Here is a 14282-nt window from a genome sequence, read left to right as displayed (position 1 = left end):
AGAATAGGCATAATGCATGAACAAATAAAGAAATTATATAATCCTGTCTTAGAAATTACCACGCCACTAATAAATAAAGAATTTTGAGTCAAATATTCGGCCCAACGGAGACAACATCTGTTAGTTCTATAGTAGCAGACTACAAGTCTTATAGCTGTCTAAAAACTAGCAACTAATTTTACAACCGGATGAAATTAGGATATAGTACTAAAAAATTGAGATTCATATTAAACTGTATATATTCCTACTACCTGTTAAATGTATACCAATCAACTTGTTCTGTATAAATATATATATTTACTGGTTTTCCTTGAAATTACTATTTGTGATGAAATAATTTGTTAACAGAGGCGGCGGTATTTTTATATATTCGGTTAATTGTTGGTTTAAGGACTATTAGTTGGTAATTTCATCGAAAACACAGAAATATTCTATTGTTGGAATTCGCCTTTTATTAAGATTATGATGTATAGTTAAAATACTCCCAATCATGTTTACAAATCGATAGGGGAATCGTGATTCAGAAATCGAAGTGTAATGATAAGCCTTAAATTAGACATAATTAGAATCTTTGTGAAAACTTCCAACGCTTACTTTCGAAGATAAGATTTATATTTTCCAAATGTCACGAGACAAAATGACGGCATAAAAACGACCGAGTTGGTCTTAACACACTCTTCCGTAAAGATACGAGTTTTCTACACTCGACGAACCTCAGTAGATTCCAGTACCCTGCATCTAGCCGCGGCTGTAGGACGAAGTCCGCCATTGAAACTACTTTCAAGTTCTCGGATTACCAACAGCGTTGCCAATGACGACGCCTTTGAAGAAAGTTTTATCATACAAAGATTTTAAAGTCGGAAGCTGTTTTTCTCTCAAATTTATCAGATTTTCTTTAGAGAATGACAAGTTTGCACTGAAAATTCTACACACTCTTCGAACGACGCAATTGTGAGAGCTTTTTTCTAAAAGTCGCAAGTTTTCCTAATAAGTAAACCGGTGCCGCATCGCAATTGTATAGGCGTAGGTACTATCACTTACCGCCATACAACCGGGGATAGATGTAGGGTACTGGAATTTGCCGAGTGGAGATTTCTACACATTACTGAACGATTCAGGGTCATTGAATAAAATATGTTATAGTTCATGCAAATTTGTGTAAATTACTCTAGCATTAATATTGACTGAGATATAGCCTTTTGAAAAGTGGTACTCTTTCGCAAGTTTTGAAACTACTATAATATGACTCGATTTTTGTGATCTGATTTTATTCCTTCTAGTCTGTCAATATTTATAAAATATACATTTGACAGTACTTGTTCTGAAAAATTTGATGGTGAATTATTAATCTATATGAAATTCTCTTACGAACCCCACAATTTCAAGAATATAGACTGACTAGAAGGAATAAAATTGGATTACAAAAATCGAGTCATATAATAGTTTCAAAACTTGCGAAAGGGTACCCCGATTCAATTTCAAATAGTCATATCTCAGTCAGTATTAATGCAAGAGCCATATCATTTTTGCAGTTTTACATACGTCTGTATGTACTATAACATATTTTTTTCATAATTTTCTGAAGGGGTCACTTTACAACTTCCGAGAATTTGGTCCACTTGACATGGAATGACACTTCAGGATGAAGGGCCTGACAGGGACAGCTGTCTAGTCGTTCGGATGCGAGGAAAAACCGAGGCCCCGTGTATACATTGGCGTGCACTTAAAAAATCCCCTGTTAGTCGGAATTCGATATAAGAGTAGGCCATAGTGCCGCTGCCCGGGCAAAATTTCCCTCATAATGATTGTTTAAAAAACAATAATAGGTTTATGTCTGGCTATTAGACAAAGTTGGTATAATAATCTTTTATGTCTTAATGACCAAAATCTAAGACGACCACCAAAATCCAGGATACCACAATTTTTCTAATGTATAGTGAAATAAAACATTTAAATCAAAAGTGATACTTTTATACCATACTTTTCTGTATCATTTCAAAACATAGGCTTGCCACTCAACGAATGTATGCCTATCAGAGCTATTTCAAAGACACGCTAAACGTTTTCGGGGTCCGAGAAAATTAACAATAGATCAATTAACAAAATCAATAGATAATTAAGAATTTCGACAGAGGTCCTTCGAATGATTCGCTGAATAATCTGTGAAAGTTTGACAGTTGCAGTAACTCTGCTGACACCTACTCTATGGCGTACCACTAAACACTCTATGCCGGTGGAATAGTTCGATGAAATTCGCTGCGGAAAAATATTTAACAGTTCATCGAACCGTTCCACCTTCGTTGAGAATTTTGTGTCGTTCGTGGGCCTCATCACAAAACTTTATTGAGCTATATCGAACATTATCGAACTTATGTGTCCGTAACTTTACGTAACATAACTTTACGTACGCATCATGGAAGGGGGCTAGGTGTCACGTTATTTCAGTTATTTCTCTTAAAGGCACACTATCACTCTCAGTAAGATAATAAATATAATTAATGTTGATTTGTAATAAAAATAACTTTAAGACTCGAATAATTACCGAAAATCCAAACAATGGCCCATATAGCCTTCTGTAAACTCACTGAAACCAATAAAAGATTTGTGAACTGACAATTAAAATGTAAATATCTGAGCGAAGGATTGACAGATTTGTCTCAAATTTGGATACAATCTATAGTCCAATCACGTCAAATTAAATAAGAAAAATTACCAACGAGCCATGCCCTCCAAAGCGCTGACACATATTTAACTTTTAGAAATATATATATTTAATTGACTTAGTATAAAAATGAATAGTAATTTAATTGTATGCACATTAGAAGTAATAATTTTTGTTTTAAATGTAGACCTGTGTTCAGTTCTAATTGGATTAAAATGACTTAATGAATATCATAGTAATTTAATTGTATGCACATTAGAAGTAATAATTTTTGTTTTAAATGTAGACCTGTGTTCAGTTCTAATTGGATTAAAATGACTTAATGAATATCATTTGTCTCGGGCTCTTATAGGTGATACTTTTGTAAACTGAAGATTAAATATCACGTTATCGATCGAATTCCGTTGGTTCTTATGAGTTTTTTTGTGCATTCCATCATCAAAATTTAAACAGCGGAACAATTTATTTCAAAAATTCGCGACAGAAAAACTCTTACAAGTTTCAAATCCCAATTAAAAACTCAATTGTTCAAACAATCGTATGTAGACTAAATTGAATAGACATGTATATAGTTTATTGCTTTTAAAAGCGCTTTGAGCATGCTTATGGATGAATTTATCTATTTATTTATGTTGGTTTTTTTTTTTTTTTGGGGGGGTTTTTTCGCGTTTTTCGAAAAAGTACATATTCTACAGAATTAAACTCAATAATACCCGAAAGGTATTTAGTTGGAATCGTGAATGAATAACTGAAACTTTAAAAATGATAGCAGGAAGTGACGTTATCTATGAAAATAGACCAATATTAGACATCAAGAGAAACTTTTTTTGTTTTTCAACCAATATGAATGCGGTTTTCACCAATGTAGCTGTTCGTATTTCTCAATTTTTATGTCGGTGCATTGTGGCCTCTACGACGCATGCGTATGGTCCAATTTTAAGCTAAATGGTGAAAAGAGTGAAAATTCTGAGTGTAACTTTTTTATTTTTGAAGATTTCGACTTGAAACTTTCAGAATACATTACAAATGGGTGGATTAAGCCAAAATTGTAAAAAAAAAATTTCCGAAGATGAAGTCAGCTTTTCAACATCTTTAATTTTGCCTTATTTAAAAATATTTGTCAATTCGCGTCGTCTATCAACTTTTTAGAGTAATCTCATAAAGTGTAAGTCAATCCTACTCGTGCTACAATTTTTATCCAATTTTCAATATCGTCATATTTTTTGAAAAGCATTCACAATTCGCAATCGATCGCCGCTTTTAGAATTTGATATTTGATCTAAAAAAATTTTAAGTAACGTCATAAAATTGATTTTTTTCTCTCAATTTTATGAAGTCAGTTGAGTAAGTAATTGTTTGTCAAAATTATATGACATATCTTTTGTCTACATGACGTCTTCTTTGAATAGCTTTGTTTGTCTCCTACTTTGAAAATATAATGCATGTAGGTGTCCTTTAGAACACTAGGGCCTTTTCTAGCTTTGGTCGGCCAAAATGGGTTTCGTCGCGTTTGAAAATCTAATCCTACTTTTATTTTTCAAAATACCCGCGGTAACTCAGTGAGTAATGCACTACCTCGCTAATCAGGAATTTCGCTACCGGTATTGGCCGAGAGAGTTCCTCGTGCGTTCCTCTTGTCAATAGTGAGAGAGAGACAGAGAGGGGAAAGATGGGGTAACGTCCACTCGACACAAACTGGGTCATTTCGGGAAATTAACCTATAACTGTATGATTGGGTTGTATAAAAACTATCAACCCTGTTTCGAGAACAGGTCTAGTTATTATTATTATTATTATTTGGGGGTTTTTTCTAAAGGAGCATCGGGAATTAGATATGAAAATGAAAACCCACGCCCAATTAACGGATTAATTAATAACTGGACATTTTTAGTTTTAATTCACTCATATCTGGTAATCCAAATCCTAGTCATCGTAGAGTTTTCTTTCAAAGTTTCTGTGAAATCGAATTAGGGGAGAGTTAGAAATTCACTGGGATATAAGGAACAATCAGATCTAGTATAAATCGCAGTTATTGCTCTACATACGTTTCACATTCTTTTTTCTAACACTATTTATTCGATGAATATTTACATAATATGCATGTATTACCTAAAACGGAATATGAAAGGCATCCAAAGAGGTAGGTATCGCGGAGTTGGTAAATGTCGTTAGATAGGGGTTAATATGGTTATAGGTCAGGGCCCTGTTTCACAAAAACTTAAATCTCCTTAAAATCGTCTTAAACTAAACGATTTTAAGCATTTTAGATGAAATCCACTAAAATAATATTTTAAGTTAAAATTTTTATATTAACTTAAAATAGTGTCGTTTCACAAAACTATTTTAGGGACATTTTAACTAAAATCAATTTTAACTTAGAACAGCCGTCACACTCTCCTAACTTATAATCACGACATTAACAAATATTGATTAGGGTTACGTTGTTAGATCTATTGCGACATAATATACATATGTAAATCTATTATGGAATAATGATAATATTATTGCAGGTGGCCCGCGTCACGTAATTTTATCATATTATCATTCACAAAAATCTCATTCAATTTATTTTCATTGGAAATACAGTTACGGTCCACCCGTTTATTTTATTGTAAGGCAATTTACACAATTAGATGACGTCCCAAACACCCAAAACTCCAGTAAACAAAACCCTTTGTTTAGTTACTGTTTATTAGCATATGATTAACGTATAAATTATACTATTTTCAAATAATTAACAGACAATTTATAATTAACTTTATATCTAATGCTATGGAAAGAAGAGCACTTTTGTCTATAAAAAAAATATCTTCTTGTGCATTGTGTACAATGGTTTAAAATAGCCAATTTCTTGGAATTGGAAGCCTAAAGGCCTATAATAATACTGTTATAGTGGTCAATGGCTGATTTACATTTCATGATCAGAGCAGACTCCAAAGGATTGGCAATTAGCTAAACTATAACTACTTAATCCCTAGGATATCAGTTAGCAATGAAGTGTTGACTGGGTTAATCCTTTTCATAAATAAGCATACCTTATACTATTCGATTAATTAGTTTATATACATGGTAACCAAAACTAGCATATATACCCCAGTTGTCGAGAATACGATATCACATCTATTCTGGATATTAAATACTTCATAGCAGTTAACTGTGTTCCTGTACTGTTTCAGGAACCCCTGCTTACGTAAGGACTGTTGACTAATAGCTTGCGAGTTACAGTCAGGCACCAGCAAATTGCACGTCCTTAATACTAGACATACCATATGCAAAGTATTTACTCATGGCTTTGGGGTTATGATGAAATTTTGTAAAAAGACAAATCAGTAATGCTTATATTGGCGACGGAAGAGTAAAGGATCATGAACTAACCCATATTATTATGGTACTCCTACATGGCGAAGATACTCAGCCGATCACATAAGTCGTCGTCTCTTTGATAAATAACTTCCTAGCACCTTAAACAAATTCCCACGTATACCAATAGTGTGAAGATGGCATGAAGACCTTGCCAGGGGACTTATTCGTAATATACTTACTAATCGCACTTCTTTGCCTTCATCAAGGGTTTTACAGATTTGATCATATAGATCTAGAAGTTGATAAACTGTGGAATTGTAATTCATAAATCCAGATTGGAGTGGTATTACTGTTATAATCAAGAATAAGTTATAGGTGTATTTTTAAAGACATCTATCGAAGATGGGGGTTGGATGGCTGAATGGTTAGCACGTGCGTGCTGTATCATACGGCCTGTCATAGAGTCAACTGGCGGGGTTTCGATTCCCCGGTTGTACGTGACAAGGAGTAGGGTCGCCTGTCCAACCTCGTGGGTGTTCTCTTAGGGTCCTCCGGTTTCCTCCCACTGCTAAAGACCCCTACGCGCAAGCGGATTATTGAAATAAAATTAAACAATATGTTAGTCCCGAAATGACCTAGTTTGTGTCGAGTGGACGTTAAACCCCATATCTCTCTCTCTCTCGAAGATTCTACCAATGTAATTCCATAGTGATATTTGGCGGTATTTATTAATTGACGATGATGAACTCTTTTGTTCTGGTTATAATTTAGAATACATCCATACATACGGGCTATCCCGGGGATGTATAGTGCTTTGTCTGTGTGGTATAAATAATTCGATACATTTTAAAGAGAGAAATATTGAATATTAAACATTTGAAACTAAATGTATGTATAATTTTCATAAAACAGATTAATTCATATATTTTCAATGTCCACATATTAATAATTCGAGATTGTACATATATAAGCATCCTCCTGGGGCATTTTCCTACAGATTGTACTATAATTTCTATTGGGGAGGGATAGCTGAAACCGGCGTCAAGGACATTTGAGGAAACGATATGGTCAGTACAAGAAAACGAGACAATACACCATATTGAAAATCCGCACATTAAAAAAAAGATCATATCACCCATGACATTGACATACAACCTGTAGTGGATTCGCTAAGCACGGGAATAGTTTGATAAAAGAGCTAACAAAATATCAACAAGATTTTATCCAATTTTCTTCTGTATTTACTGTACATGTCAATTGCGAGATTAGAATTACATGAAATTAAGTACATTGCTATGGAGGAATTGTTTTAAACCCCGTTTTATAGCTAGGACATAAAACGTTGCTGTTAGTGGATGTATGAGAGAGCTTATGGAAACGGAAATACTGTAGTTATTTCACGATACGTTGATCAGATGTTGTGCTGCAGCGGATTTTTCTTAATGTATAGGATTTAAAACACGTCACTTATTGACGTGACATGTTGATTGAAGCCAGTGAAATAGAACTACCTTCCAAGAAGAATTGCCATTTGTCAGTAATGCAAAATACAAGGCATCATGGCATTATTATGTAAACTTAAAATAAAATCGTGTGATGGCACAAAAATATATAGTGTTGCCAGTACTGTCTTTGATCTAATGATTTCGTAGTGTAAGGTTGTCAAGTTACATATAATTAATCTTGTCCTAACATACCAGATCAACCTATTTCAATACTTTATTTTGCGCATCCGGTTTTGTTTAGGAGCATATCTCAACTTGTTGGGGTATCTTACAGCAGCAGTACCTTTTGATTTATTCAAGAGCAGATTAGTATTTACAATTGATCATTTTAAAAAAATATGTGAAAAGGATGCAGTAACAAGCAAAAATGCTTATATAAAACTGTTTCTATAATTATGATCATTACATATATGACCACTGAGAAAGATATATATTTGTAAACCATTGTGTGATTTAAATCAAAGGTATGTATAAAATAATATGTGTAACATAATCATAATCATTTCTTGGTTCCTGTTTTGAATTAGTCATCAGTTACCAATATCCGGGAGGTCTCGGTTTATTATATAACATGTTTGAAACCTTATTAATAAATGTACATTTATCATTGATTTGTTATAATAGAAATTCTATATTCCTGTACATGTAAATTAACTTACATCCCACTTCTACCTCGTTGCCAGTGGCAACCTTTAATAAAACTGTCCTGTTTATTCCCAATATGGGCATAAAAGTATCCGTGTATCAGAAATGAACAGTACGCAGTACGCTTTCCATAAAGAGTACTGTTCATTTCCGACAAACGCACACTTTTATACAAACAGGATGAAAACAAACGCCTAGAATGCATAAATTTTATTACAAATAAATTTCAACGGACGAACCGTCCACAGATGCACATTTCACCAGGATTGACCCACGTTGTGCAGTGTCCTTTACATTACGTTTAATATTATTGCAGTCCTCTACGCCAGGGACAAGTTGTTTTGACGATGTGGTTGACTCTATGTTCACCGACTTCGTCAAAACAACTTCGTCTTTTAATACGGAGTGCAGTCTAAAGAAAAACACGTGACTGTTTTACGTTCAGGGTAACGCAGCAAGACGCACCTGTAAATACTACTCAGTCAGGGTCGTTTCTCCACTGCGAAATCATTCTACCATGAAATGTAACGCGAGGCACAGAAAGGGATAAATGAAAGAGCAGAAAGTATTTGCCACATTTCGCTTGACACGACTCGATAATAAATACAATTTTTCACATTTCGATTCACAATACTCGTTAGAAATGTGATGTAAGTGACTTATTAGCACCTTTCCTCGGTGTATCGGTGAAGATCAGGACAGTTTTGGTCATTGACGCTTTACATGTTTAGCATGAACATGGAAGAAATTTAGAATTTTGACGTCGTTTGTTGTCGCCACTGCGTGCTTAATTTCGAGATTGGGCACCTGATCGGGTACATTATGGTGATATAAACGACTCGCTCTTCGTCTAGTTGAATGGTTGGACGAGATGGTAAAATTGAAAATAACATTGAACGTGATATAGTTTTCAAATTACTTTGTCAAACATGTCATCTGGCATACTAAAATTTCTCTGAAATACCACACTCACGAAAATGAATGTTGCAAAGAAGCTTAAAATTTGCAAATCAGGCCTGGAATACAATCTGGAAAGGCTATAAGTTAGCGATTATTTTTGTTGTTGATGGCAAATGCATAAATATCGCGTTCATAAGGGTGGAATGCAAAATTGCTATTTGTAATCTATGTGCTGTAGCCTGTAAAATTATAATTCACATGATTTTATAATAATATACCGTTATGAACATACTTGTCTCGGGTTTTAAACAAATATATTGATATGTTTCTATAGTAGCACAATTTTCATCAGTAAATAGGCCAATCATTACTGAACAAGCAGTAGGCCTAAACTGTTTTCTCTTTGGACTAGTTCGACATGTTGCAATTTGTAAACCATGTGGCGAAGACAATGGTAGTTTTCAAGAAAAAAGTAATAATAGTATGTTATAGGCCTATCGGAATAAACTGTAATTATCGCTTAAAATATGTAAGTTGATAATGAATAAAACCAAGGGAATGCACGGACTTTTTCTATTTTTCTCAAGATTTGTGATCAGCGTGGCGGAGACAGAAGACATTGTAAAAAAATGATATGAGTTTAGTTTATCTATAGGGCTGTCGGAATAAACTATAATTATAGCTTAAAATTTGTAAGTAGAGAATTAATAAAAGCAAGGTAATGCACGGACTTTATCTAATCCCATGACAGTCAATTAATTTTATGAATTATTAGTTTCGAACAGATATCCTTTACAGTCTAATTTTACAGCTTTTCGTCTTCAAAGGAATTATCAGTGAGTGGAAAATCGACCGTGTATCGCTCTCAACTTTAGTCAATTATAGGCTATATAAGGATTATCAATGTTTTCCTTTTGTTCGCGTCACTTCTGGTTTGAGCAAATCGTCTTTACGCATCCACCGTAGCAATGATATCCGTGTTAATATTATATTTGGAATGAGTTCAACCAGTTCTACCACTAAACTTTTCTAACACCAACACTTTCCTTTGAGTCAGGAAGGTATAATGGAGGCAACACCAACACTTTCCTTTGAGTCAGGAAGGTATAATGGAGGCATCAGAAATAGAAACTTAATCGCGATCCACATGAACCGATTATCCCAGTGTCCTTTGGAGGCCGTTTCATCCCCATATTTGGGGTTTCTAAATGTTATATCTTTGAACAATTTCAAGATAATGTGTATCATTATAAAGTGGTATTTTTTAAAAAGCAGTAATAGAATATATAGATCAACAGTGTATACATATTAATTGATTTAAACAGAATTTATTTAACATAAATATCAATTGGCTACACTGTAAAAAAAAAATCAAATAAATTCTCCAAATGAACAAATGTTGTATAGCTTATTTGAATAGTATTTTGAAAACTATATCACGTTCGGTGTTGTTTCCAATTTTAACTCTCCGTCCAACTATTCAACTAGACGAAGAGCGGGTCGTTTGCCGATCAGATGCTCAGTCATAAGATGGAATAGAATTAAAATTTACTCTGAACAAATTTAGAAATTACATGAATAGATGTTTAAAATTAGACGATAACACATTAACAAATTTGGAATTTTGAATCTAATAATACCTCCATAGTTTTTTTCGGGGTATAGAGCTTCGTGGTTTTCTCACACAGTTAAATACCTGTGCAGGCAATTTTTTAAACGAATTTTTGAATTAAAGATATGTCACATGTTAGTACCCATGATAGTCGCTATCTCTGCACTTTGTCAATCTGGAAATGTCCGATCAAGAACTGATATTTGTCCATTTTAATTAGGGAGCATGGGAATACAGAAAATATAATGCCACGGGACAATCAGAACCCAGAAAACATCATACATATACCAGAATTGTAGACAGATTGTTGGACCGCAAAAGGTGAGCCACCCAATATAGAATATTCGGATGCCGTTTCTTATCTGTTATACTTAAAATAAATGACTAGCATAATTTCTATGTTTCTTTAACCCTGTTTTTCTTCATCTAAGGAGGTTAGAGGTGTTTGGGTATAATCGGATTAAAGTATCTGTCATCGCACATACTAATCTTACCTTTTGCTTTTTAAATCCTTTAATTCTCAATTTCGAAAAAAAACCACCCCCATATATTGGATATTTAAAGTAGCAATGGTGTTATTAATTTAAAATAACAAGCTTCGTCCAGTTTTTGCACTGAATTAAAATAAACTCGTACTATGTACTATATTATTATGTTAATCCTTTTTTATAAGACAAATAAAAAGCACTTATATGGATATATTATTTCTGAATTTATTAACATGCTACGTTTTGATACACATACAGGTATCTTTATCAAGCAAATAATGATATTTTTAAACATTGTTCCTTTATGGGGATTTACGTCCGCTTCCGAATGTGGTGCAAAAACTTATTAAACTTATTGTGAAACCAAATTAACGTTTGTTTACAATAAGTAATATCATAGATAGGGGCGCCGGAACGTCGCGAGGGCTAGGGTACCAAAAGACAGGGTGGGGGGCGGGAATTGGGGGGGGGGGGTCTCTCCCCCCGGCCTCTAGAAAATATTGAAATTTGTCAATTCCGAGAACGGGTTAGAGCGCCTCTAGCATTCCAAATTCCAACATAAAACCCTTTAAAATACATGATAATGAAAGAGACAAAAGCCTGATTATTCACAACAGACTAGTAAAAAGGTTGAAAACTTTCATCATTAGAGCATGGAAAACATGTATACCCCAGAAAAGGGCAGGATACCATTTGAAATTTGTCAATTCCGAGAACGGGTTAGAGCGCCTCTAGCATTCCAAATTCCAACATAAAACTCTTTAAAATGAAAGAGACAAAAGCCTGATTATTCACAATAGAAAAAGGTTGAAAACTTTCATCATTAGAGCATGGTATACATGTATACCCCAGAAAAGGACAGGGTACCATTTGTAAAGCCTGGTCATAGACATATGCTATATATTGCACGGGGTGGTGCTCATGGTTAGTAAACATTATGGCTGTTCGAAATTAACTTAGAAAAAAAACTGGTGAACTTTCAGACAATATTCTGTACGCAGCAAAAGGTGCAGATCATAACCAACCACTACAACCCACTCAATTATTAAGAGAATTTGGGGAAGTCGCCATTATTTGGAAAGAAGAAATCAATGCTTGCGTTAAACACTTCCCAGACGCTAATGAAGAATGCAATGTTTCTACCTATTTACCTTCCAAAGGCAAAAGCGATTCCACAGAAGATTTATTAGAAAATATAGGCTTGTTATCTGTGTATTATCACTTACCATCCAACTCACAACATTATAATAGCAGGTGACCTGAACGAATATTTGTCTGATACAACTACAACATCAAATTCAACAAAAGTAAAGTATACTAAACGTACAGCTTCAATGGAGAAGTTTGTCAGAAGTTTTAACTGTCGGTATGCAAAAGGTGGCAGGACCTGCATATATCCAGCCAGATAAGAATGTACAGAAATTGACGTTTTTCTTGTAATTACTAAAAACTTAGTCTATAAGGACAAAGTGTGCTTAGAACACTTCATACCATCATCCAATAAGAATGACATTAACTGTACCGATGGAAAGTGGAAACATAAAATTGAAAAGAAAATATACTTAGAGAAAAACAATTGGGACAAGACTGGCAAGCAGGTGTATGCGGATAGTGTATCAAGGCATCTTAAGTAACTCACAATAAATAATTACACTGAAAACATAGGCAGTAAATAGCGCATCTATCATGCAGAAGTCTCTCTGAATCTGAAAAATATTCGCACTGCAGTCAGACATTGGTCCAGTCAGGGAAAACCATATGATTCTAATCATCCTGCCTGTCAGCAATGGAAACAGTGTAAAAAGTTATTTAGACGCTCAATACATAAAGAACATGCTAGAATGGATTTAAACGAAAAAATGAAAATACTACAAGCTCACTCCGGTGATAAGAGACTATTTTACTCGCTGGTTAATAGGCAAAGAAATCGCCCCCTGAATCTCATAGACAACTTAAATGTAGACACCGAAATTTACTCAGATACAAACATTGTGGAAGGTTTCAAGAAACATTTTGAAAATCTAGCAAAAGAAAGTATGGATGATCGTTACAATTCGGCTCATCATTCAGCAGTAAAATTTGAAGTTAAATGCATTGGAAAAACTTGTTGGACCAAAACCAGTAAAATCAGTGTCTATAGACGAGTTAGAAGAAGCATTAAACAGCATCAATAAAGAAAAATCAAACATGTACATGTATACTACGCAGGTCCTGAATATAAAAAAAAACACTTACTCGAATGTATTTTATAAACAACGTTTTTGATACAGGAGAAGTACAAAATACCTGCAAAACTGGACTGTAATCTCGAATATACAAAACCAAAGGTAGTCCAGTTTTCGAAAAGATCATACAATATATTCTCAAGCAACGTATTTACAACTCTAGATTCGACTCAGAACCCATCTCAAAGAGATTCAAAAGCTTACATCACCGTGTTCACGCAGTCTTGATTGATGAGGAGGTTACCAGGGAGTGCAAAGATATGAGCAAAGACTGCAATATTGTTTTATTGATGCCAAAGTAGCATTTGGTGTCGTCAGTCATGAACACCTACTGAGGCGGTTATGGAGTTGATGACAAACATTGATCACCCATACAAAATATCTATTCAGACTCTAATACTGTTATTAAATGGCTTGATAATCTATCTACACCTTTCCCTGTATTCCAGAACGTCAAACAAGATGACATTGTGAGCAAAGACCTTTATAAATGTTACATCAACCCTCTTCTAAATAGACTAGAAAACACAGGTATTGGTGCATTCGTTAACAGTAACATTGACTGCTGTTCTATCGCGTGCACGGACGGCGTAAGGTTAAACTCTTATAGACATCTTGAAACACAAGTTATCATTCACATATCAGAAGATCACGTAAGCTTAGATAAATAAATACTTCAACCAAAACAAAACAGAGGCACTGCTCTTCACTAGCAAAAGAAAGGTAGTAAATAACTCTTATTCTGAATAGTATAACTGCTCAATAAGCAATGTTGACTGTGCTACTTACTTGGGTATTAAAAGAAGCATAAATTTGGTCTAAACTGCAAATAAACATTTGGACAGCTGAGGTGTGTGTGGTGTGAGGGAGAGGGGGTGAGTGGGGTGGGGGAAGTGGAGGACGCGGAGAAAACCCACGATGTTGGAGAGGCGACGCTACCCC

The sequence above is a fragment of the Patella vulgata genome, chromosome 1 (assembly GCF_932274485.2).
Source record: "Patella vulgata chromosome 1, xgPatVulg1.2, whole genome shotgun sequence".
In the NCBI taxonomy this organism is placed as follows: domain Eukaryota; kingdom Metazoa; phylum Mollusca; class Gastropoda; family Patellidae; genus Patella; species Patella vulgata.
Note: the sequence above shows the minus strand (reverse complement) of the source record.